The 9,691-nt window shown below is 52.9% G+C and overlaps 1 pseudogene; it reads left to right on the top strand.

The window, feature by feature from the left end:
* Positions 1-328: 328 nt before the first annotated feature.
* On the top strand, positions 329-3,301 carry LOC119337839 (annotated as a pseudogene).
* The last annotated feature ends 6,390 nt before the right edge of the window (positions 3,302-9,691 follow it).

Genomic DNA, 9,691 nt, shown 5'->3' with positions numbered 1-9,691 from the left:
GCTCTGGTTTGACCAGCCGAAACGTTCCGCCGGTTTTCCGCCGCAGAGTACTGCCCATACAATTTGGTAAATTCCGAATACGCAGAACATTAACTGCGTGGTCGCTGATCCCCTAGTGCATGTATGTATGGTCGAGATAAGCATAGCACATGCCGCCGTGCGTAGAAGCAAGTTTTCGCAAGCCCAAGCTGTTTACTCCAGGAAGTATCCGTTCGGTTCGAAGTACTATCTGCCACCTACTGAAAAGAAATCAACTATACGGGTTCCACTATATCCAAGCAGCACTTTACCAGAACGTGTTGCCATCGGAGCGGTAATTCCCTTAACCATGGCCAAGCGCCTGCCGCCATGGATCCGTGCCTTTATTAAAATAAATCCGAAGCATACCATTGATCATTCGAGGACCAAGCAATCACACGAGACACGACACCGAGATATGTTAACGAGGTTCACCGATATGGCTACATCCCCGGGGTCTGACTACGGGTGCTTCATCCCGTGACACCGTCATAATACCGCACACGGCCACCCGGGCGTCGGCACACGCCGCCGGCTCCCCCTTGCGCGCTTGTGTAATTATGTTGGCATTGGTTACATCATGTGTCTAGCCTCGCTATATATGAGAGGCCTAGGATACAAGTGTCCTACTAGGACACGACTCCATATCTTATCTAAACACAATACAACTACAAGTCCAACTGTAACCTACCTTGTACACAATATTCGACACAACTCTAACAAACTCCACCTTGGCGAATATTCTCCGACACCTTGAGTTCGTTAATGTATCAAACTTCCATGTACATTGGACTTGAGCTTATCCCATGAGCACCGTTGCTACTCCAAAGACTCCATATGGCTCCACCTGCAACTTGTAGTCCCTTCTTTTCTTGACCACAGTCAACACTCGAGAAAAATTAAGTTCCTTGTTACTCTAGTTTTTGCTCCCAACTTTCAGAGTATCAGTCCAACGCCATCTCACACTGATCACTGACCTGCGTGGAAATGAACACCTCACATATTGGGCGTCACACATAAGAGTTACCTGACCTCAACATCACCGCTCCTTTCTTGACCGCCTACCTGAAACTTGAAAGAATTTCACCGTTGCTTGTAGTCATTCCGAGTCAAATTCGCAGTTGTCTCACCACATGTATGACCACCAGAGCCCTGGTCCGTCTCCATGCACCGTGCGTATCGCACGCCTCACCGCTATTAACGCGTCGAACCTTCACTGTCCGGTCGAGTCTCAAGGGCCGCGGACCCACACCAGTCAACCCACACTGCAGAGTACCACCGATCATCAATGACAAGTTTCACGCTTCCATCAGACACTGGGCTCCAGTCCGAATTACGTGTCCTTCGCTTTTTCTGCTGAATAGGCTTCGACTCTCTGCGCACTTACGCCGTAGCCCCTCAATCAGCACCGAGTGAAGTCCTCCAGACTCCAGCTCCACCTTCAACATGACTCCATGGTGGTCGTACGTGCCACCCCGCGCCCCGTCGACTCCAAGCTCTCATGTGCACCGTCTTGAATCAACTCCCCGCCATAGTCTTGTCGAAGCCACACAAGCCCTCGGGCCTGTGGCACGTGTTTCCACACCCAAAAGTCGGTCACCATCAACATCACGCTCTTATGTCGTTGTCGCAGATCCCACCACCGTCTTTTGTTCCAACCGACTCACGTCGATCCGTCAGACTATCTAGTCCGACCCAGCCGAACTTGTCCGGCTACATGACACGCTCAAGGCTCCCAAATCGTCTTCCACGAATTTCCAACCATCACATGATAATCCATCTTAGCTGACATGACTTCTTGCAACCCCTTCAAGCATCCCTATTGCGCCAACAAATCTTTCACACCTTCAAGTACTCGCTCGCCCGATCGATCAACCGATCGACCGCCGCACGTCTCCTCTGTTGTTGGCAGACGCACACGCGTTTGCTGGTTCCGATCTCAACCACGGACTCGGCAAGATCGCTCGCGATCCGACGGATAGGTTCCTCTGCCACGCGGTGCACCGCCGCCTCTTCCAATCCCTACCGAGCAAAGAATCTTCGCCGCAAGTAGAACTTTTCTGCCGCCACATGCGACCAGCTCGACCGATTCCACGAATTCTCTCGCTCCTTTCCTCATTGAGATCAACAATCCAGCAACCTCCTGACAACCTAGCTCATGATACCACTTGTTATAATAAATCCGAGGCATACCGTTGATCATTCGAGGACCAAGCAATCACACGAGGCACGACACCGAGATTTATTAACGAGGTTCACCGATATGCTACATCCCCGGAGCCTGGCTACGGGCGCTCCTCCCCGTGACACCGTCACAATACCACACACCGGCCACCCGGGCGCCGGCTCCCCCTTGCGCGCCTGTGCTATTATGTTGGCATTGATTACATCGTGTGTCTAGCCTCGCTATATATGAGAGGCCTAGAATACAAGCGTCCTACTAGGACACGACTCCATATCCTATCTAAACATAATACAACTACAAGTCGAACTGTAATCTACCTTGTATATAATATTCGACACAACTCTAACAGCCTTGGTCATGCTCTCAACGCTGTGGCACTCGTGCAGCCCGGCCGCCGGCGCCGACCCAACGGCCGGCTTCACCGCCGTCGAGATCATGGAGGACCGGTTCAAGCTCCACAAGCCGTACGACCTGCCGCAGGAGCAGCGCAACAAGCTCTGCGCCGACGGCGTGCAGCGGCTCTGGGTCTACTGCGACGACAAGCCCTTCCGCGCCAGCAGCCCCACCAAGCTGCGCTGGAGATCCTGCTCAACGTAAGTCGCATCAGTGTCTCACAATGATTTCTGACAGATTAATCACAGCCATGGAGTTTTGTTAGTTTGACCTGCCGATTTTGGTTTCCAATTCCGGGGTGGAGCAGATAACGTACAGCTCTGGGGTGTGGCAGTTCGAGGGGTACGACTACGTGCCGGCCGGCACAACCGGGGTGTCCGTGATGCTGGTGTTCGGCCTGGCAGGCCGCCGCGGAACACGACACTGATGCTGCACGTCTACGGCGGACGGCTCGTGTACTACAACGATGAGACCAAGGTGGTCGACAGACACATCTACGACTGGTGGTTCAGGCTCAACTTGGTCCACAACATCCAAGCGTCGGCCCTCACCGTGTTCATCGACGGCGACGAGACGCTGATCGTGCCGGGCTACGGCAGCGACTTCCACTACTTCAAGTTTGGGGTGTACACGCAGACGAACCCCTCGCACTACATGGAGTCGCGGTGGAGGGATCTCAAGGTCTACACCAAGACTCCCTACTGAAAAATGTAAGAAATCAACCTACAAGATTTACCGAAAAGGTTTTCCCCCGATTTGTATAAAAAGCAACCAACCGATACATCCAACGATATGTATTGGGGCGGAAGTAGCGCAGTCACGCCCAAAAGAAAAAAAAAGAGAAAATACAAGAGAAACAAATGCCAACAACGGCGGATCGACAAAATCGAAGAAGAAGCCTCATGGCCAAGCTCCGAGCCTTCGAAGCACCGGTACCAATTTTTTTTTAAACGAAGGCTCAAGAAGAGCCCGGCTTTGAATTAACAAAGCCATCAACCGGCCAAGATTACATCAACCGCCAACTTACAAAGACAGAACAAAGAAACAGCTAAAAGGATACATAGTGCTGTGCAAGCAGCTAATAGGCTTCCTGTCATCTACAAGCAAAGATGAAGAAACTGAAGAACAAGGCCAGCTTGAAGACAATGGAGCCCTCCACTGAGTGCAATCCATCCCGACGAGACACCAGCAAGCCTTGCGGAGATCCAACTAGCATGTAAGGGAACGCTAACAGCTCCATAGACTCCGACAGAACCATTGACAACATCCTACATCTCCGAAGGGTCTCCCTAGCCCCTCGCCGTGGCACGAGGCGCCGATCCGTCGGACAATGCAAACGCTCTCCCAAGAGAAAAGATGTACAACCGACATTATTGCCGCCCGGAAAGCCTGACCAGGGCACCACCTGTCGTGGTTCTAAGCCTGACAGTAGAGTGGGGGGTAAGTATGGAGAGGCAAGGTCCTAGCTATGGAGAGGTTGTAAACACAAAGGATGTACGAGTTCAGGCCCTTCTCGGAAGAAGTAATAGCCCTACGTCTCGGAGCCCGGAGGCGGTCGAGTGGATTATGAGTATATGAGTTACAAGGTGCCGAACCCTTCTACCTGTGGAGGGGGGTGGCTTATATAGAGTGCGCCAGGACCCCAGCCAGCCCACGTAGGAGAGGGTTTAAGGTGAGTTAAGTCCGGGGCGTTACTGGTAATGCCCCGCATAAAGTGTCTTTACTATCATAAAGTCTACTTAATTACAGGCCGTTGCAGTGCAGAGTGCCTCTTGACCTTCTGGAGGTCGAGTGAGTCTTCGTGGTCGAGTCCTTCAAGTCAGTCGAGTAAGTCCCTCGTTGGTCGACTGGAAGGCGACCTCTTCTAAGGGTGTCCTTGGGCAAGGTACTTAGATCAGGTCCGTGACCCTACCCTAGGTACATGACCCCATCTTTAGCCCCCGAATGGATTGAGGCTTCGAGTGAGGAAGGAGTTGATGTTGTTTCCGATTAACCTTTGCACACTGGTCGTGCGTTCTTCTGGACCAAAGAATCTCTTTGTCGATAGTGAGCAACTTGTCTTCAGTCGACTCGATCCATTCTCTTCTTTCGTCGAGTGATCTTTTGGGCTTCGACGATCTCCGAGCGACGGATCGCAGGAAACCCCGCGTCTGACAGACCGATCTGCCGTTCGCGGATTCCGCGGGATGCGAAATTTGGGGACGCGCGCGAAGCGGGGCGGACCGCGGCGTTCGGATGGGACGGGACATAGACGCCTCGATCTCCGCGCCGCTTTCTTCGCCATGTATCCCGTCTGCATAACTGTTCCTGGATATGATTAGATCGACCGGCCCACCTGTTATCCACTCGGAAGGGACCTTATAAATGCGCCCGGCGAGGATTTTTTGTACTGTGCCTCAGCATTCTCTCTCTCTCTGCTCCCTTCGTCCCAGTCCAGCGCGCTCGCTCTCGCCCCCGCACAACTTCCCCTCGCGCGTCTCACCGGCAACCATGGCCAAGGAGAAGACGGCGGTGCTGGAACGCGCGAAGAAGGCGTCGGCGTCGGAGAAGGCGAAGGGGAGATCTACCAGCCGCGGCGGGTCTTCATCCAGATCCCGCCTGCCGAAGGGCTGGGTCCAAGGAGACTGGATCCAGTCGACCATCACAGAGAAAGATCTCCTCGACATGGCCAACGAGGGCTTGATCCCCCATGGAGCTGCGAGGCTTCCGGGGAAGGAGTGGCAGCCCCAGCCAGAAGAGGGTGAGTGCGTGCTCTTGGCCACCCATGTTGATCGTGGATTTTCTTTGCCGCCGAGTATTTTCTTCCGTGGCTTCTTGAACTTCTTTGGAGCGCAGCTCCACCACTTTAACCCAAATTCTATCGCCTATCTTGCCGCGTTCGTGTCCATGTGTGAGGGTTTCCTGGGCTGTCAACCGCACTGGGGCTTGTTCAAGCATATATTCACGTGTCGCTCTCAGACCGTGAAGAAGGCGAGCCCAGGCGACGAAAGAACCCGAGTCGTCCAAATGTGTGGGGGTCTGGGGATCCAGGTGAGGAATAAGAGCACCTTCCCGCCCATGACCTTTCCCGAGTCAGTCAGAGGCTGGCAGTCGACCTGGTTCTACTGCCAGGACCAGTCGACGCCGGGGCAGTCGAGTGGACTCCCACAGTTTACCATGGACCGAGTGAACAAGCCCTCCTCTCTGAAGTTGATTCCGGAAGAGAAAGCTGACGTGAAGATGTTGATGGAGCGCGTGGTGCAGTTGGTTCGGGAGGGAGTGACGGGCATGGATCTCCTGGAGGTCTTCCTTAGGCGTTGTATCCAGCCCCTTCAGTTCCGGAGCCACTGCATGTGGTTGTACTGTGGGACTGAAGACGAGACTCGAGTCCATCCAGAAGCAGTCGACGATGTCACTCTGGAAAGATGGATGGCCGCCGTTACCGGAAACAAGGATAACCCACGCGGAGCCAGAAGGATTCCTCCACTCGACCACAACAGCGATCCAAACAAGGTATGTCTGCTCTGCTCTCCACTGTGTTCTTGTCACATTCGTTTCTGTTTATCCTGCCGACTGGTCGATTGATCTTTGTCTTGATATCTACCAGGCCCTCACCGAGCTGTACTCGATGCCCAATGGGGCACAAGCTCCGACTGAGGAGGGTGAGGCGAGTGGGGGCGAGAGCCAGGAGGAGGAGGAATGGGACTCGGACGTTGCTGAGGATGATGATGACGGTGATGAAGATGACGTTGAAGACGAGGAAGAAGAGGAGGAGGAGGTCGTACCACCGCGCTCAGAAAGGCGGTCGAAGCTTGTCCACGACCCTTCGACTGAACGTGGCAAGGGGGTTGCGACCGTTGCTCAGTCGACCAAGCGCCCTCGGACCACCTCTCCGGTGCCGACTGAAAAGGCGCCGAAGCAGCCCAGGGCGGCCCCGTCGAAGCCGATCAAGCTCCTGCCGAAGATGAAGGTGTCCATCCCCACCATATCGGGGTAATCGTGCTGCTTAAGTCTTCTTATTTTGTGTGAACTTTGTCTCTGGTTGACGCTGAAGTTAGTCGACTGATTCTTTGGAGTTGCAGTGCTGCTACTTCTGAGACCTCAGCCCGGGCTGATGACCATGAGATGGAGGACGCGGCAACTTCAAAACCAGGTACTATATTCTTAACGCCGTTTTTAGTCGACTGAATCGCGGTCTCTGATCCTGATTCTTCTCCGTAGCTCCACCCAATGCTGTTATCAATCTCCCTGATGATGATGAGGATGAGGAACCGCTGAAGCGCAGAAGGAGTAGGAAAGCGTCTGCCAGCAAGGTGCCCCAGGATGTGACGGCGCCTGAGATTCTGATTGCGGAGGAAGAAAACACCACTCGACACACGGTGTCCTTCGCAGATCCACTGACGAGTGCTCAGCAGCCCTCCCTCTTCACGACGCACCACGTCCCAGAGGACCAAGCTGGCGCGGCGAAGGAGGCGATACGCCAGGCAGGAATCATGATGGAGCAGTTGAAGACCATCCGGGATGCGAGCCAGGCAGCTTATGACGCCAGTTCTGCCCTCCAAAGCAATGTTCAGGTCAGTCGACCACCGTTTGTTCTGTTAGGATATGCTACCAAAAACTTTTCCTTTCCAGAATTTATAGTAGTCACCCACTGGGTGTGTCGATTAAACTCCGTGTTAGCGGGGGCACGCTGAGTGCACCCGCTGGGTGTAGTCCCCAAGGCTAAGGTCGACTGCTGGCAGTCGGCCTTAGGCTTTATAATTTCAGTCTTTCTGTCATTGGACCAAGTCGACTGATCGACTCTGTCTTTAATAGGATTAGTGGGGGCACGCTGAGTGCACCCACTGGGTGTAGTCTCCAAGGCTAGGGTCGACTGCTGGCAGTCAGCCTTAGGCTTTATGATGTCAATCTTTCTGTCAGTCGACTATGTCGACTGGATTTCACAAACCGGTGGGGGCACGCTGAGTGCACCCACTGGGTGTAGTCCCCGAGACTGTGGTCGACTGCTTGCAGTTGATTACAGTCTTAAAGAATACATCTCTTTTTTTTTGAGGTCGACTGTCGACTCTATCTTCAACAGGATTAGTGGGGGCACGCTGAGTGCACCCACTGGGTGTAGTCCCCGAGACTACGGTCGAATGCTTGTATTCGGCTGTAGTCTTAGAAACGTGTGATTTTTCCTTTTTCACTCGGAAGTGAATTATATTTGACATTTAGTCGATTGGTTCTTCGCAGAACTCCTGTGATCTTGTGGCTCGCTACTCTGAGCTAGAAAACAAGCACACTCAACTCGAGCTGAGCTTGAAGCTGGTTCAGGAGAAGCTGACGAAGGCAAAGGAGGAGACCGAAGGTATGTTTGGTGAGACCCTGACGACTGCTTTTCCCCTTGCTTGTTTCAAAATCTGATCTTGCTGTAACTTGCAGGTAAGGTAAGGGAGGCCCAACAGAAGAAAGACCTCGAACTAGCTGAGAAGATCAAGCTTGCTGACGAGAAGTTAGCTTCAGTCACCAAGCTTGAACAAGACAATACCAGTCTGAAAGCTGCTCTTGGGATCGCCAACAAGGAGGTGAGTCGACTGAGAACTGATAAAGCTGCCTTGACCGACCAAGTCAGTAAGTTGACTGAGAAGAAAAATGATCTGGAGGCCTTCCTGAGTGGTCTTGCCAAGAAGCTGTTTCTTATGCTTGAAGGTAAACCTCCATGCTCGGCAAACATTTCCAATCGTGGTTTTTCCATTCGACCATCCCCTTGACTCAGTGATCATCCTTGCAGAATTTTGCCAAAACTTTGAAGAAGAAACTAGCCGGCTGGAACCAAACCTCGACCCCGTCAATTCTCTGGTGAATGACGAAGTTGCCATGGATGTTTTCCGACTGGAGTCTCGTGTTGCAGCTGTCGTGGACTATCTCGCAAGGCTGAAGGCCGCCACATCTCGCATCGACTCGACGCTCTGGCCTGGGGAGACACTTCAGAATGACCTTGAGTCGCTGATGGCTCGCTTGAACACGATCCCTGGTCGAGTGCAGGAATGGAAGAAGTCCTCGGCTCGGTGCGGTGCAGATGTTGCTCTGTGTCTGGCCCAAGTCCACTGCAAAGATGCGCGAGAAGAGAAGCTGGCGGCCCTCCGGGTGGCCAACACCAAGAAACACGACTTCAGGTCCTTTATGGAAACTTTCCTTGCGGCTGCCACTCGGATCGCCGACGGAATTGACCTTGATGAGTTTGTTGCACCTTCCAGCCCTCCACAGGAGGGGTAAAAAACTTCTTCTAGCTCGACGCTTTAAATTTGCCTCGGTATGCCGAGTGGAATTGTACCCGATAAACCTTAACGGGCTTAACGCCTGAGCACTTCCGGTTCCTTTAGATATCGATTCAAACTTGAATTTGGTGCTTGAATACGATTGCTTTTGGCTCGAAATGTCTTTTGCAGGTTCAAAGCAAGGTGCCTTTACTGCAATCGACTTATTCTTTAGTCCACTTAGGCGAGCACTGGGCTGCGGCTAAGCCTCCGAGTGGAAGTCCGGCTTACCACTCGGTAGGATTTTTATAACTTAGGCGAGCACTGGGCTGCAGCTAAGCCTCCGAGTGAGAGGTTTGCTCTTCACTCGGTAGGATTTTTATATCTTAGGCAAGCACTGGGCTGCAGCTAAGCCTCCGAGTGAGAGGTTTGCTCTTCACTCGGTAGGATTTTTATATCTTAGGCGAGCACTGGGCTGCAGCTAAGCCTCCCGAGTGAGAGGTTTGCTCTTCACTCGGTAGGATTTTTATAACTTAGGCGAGTGCTTGGACTGCAGCTAAGCCCCCGAGTGAGAGGTTTGCTCTTCACTCGGTAGGATTTTTGTAACTTAGGCGAGTGCTTGGACTGCAGCTAAGCCTCCGAGTGAGAGGCTTGCTCTTCACTCGGTAGGATTTTTTATAACTTAGGCGAGCACTGGGCTGCGGCTAAGCCTCCGAGTGGATGTCCGGCTTACCACTCGGTAGGATTTTTATAACTTAGGCGAGCACTGGGCTGCAGCTAAGCCTCCGAGTGAGAGGTTTGCTCTTCACTCGGTAGGATTTTTATAACTTAGGCGAGTGCTTGGACTGCAGCTAAGCCCCCGAGTGAGAGGTTTGCT

This window comes from Triticum dicoccoides, chromosome 7B (genome assembly GCF_002162155.2).
Source record: "Triticum dicoccoides isolate Atlit2015 ecotype Zavitan chromosome 7B, WEW_v2.0, whole genome shotgun sequence".
Classification (NCBI taxonomy): domain Eukaryota; kingdom Viridiplantae; phylum Streptophyta; class Magnoliopsida; order Poales; family Poaceae; genus Triticum; species Triticum dicoccoides.
The sequence above is the reverse complement of the archived record's forward strand: the minus strand, read 5'-3'. Positions and strand labels throughout refer to the sequence as shown.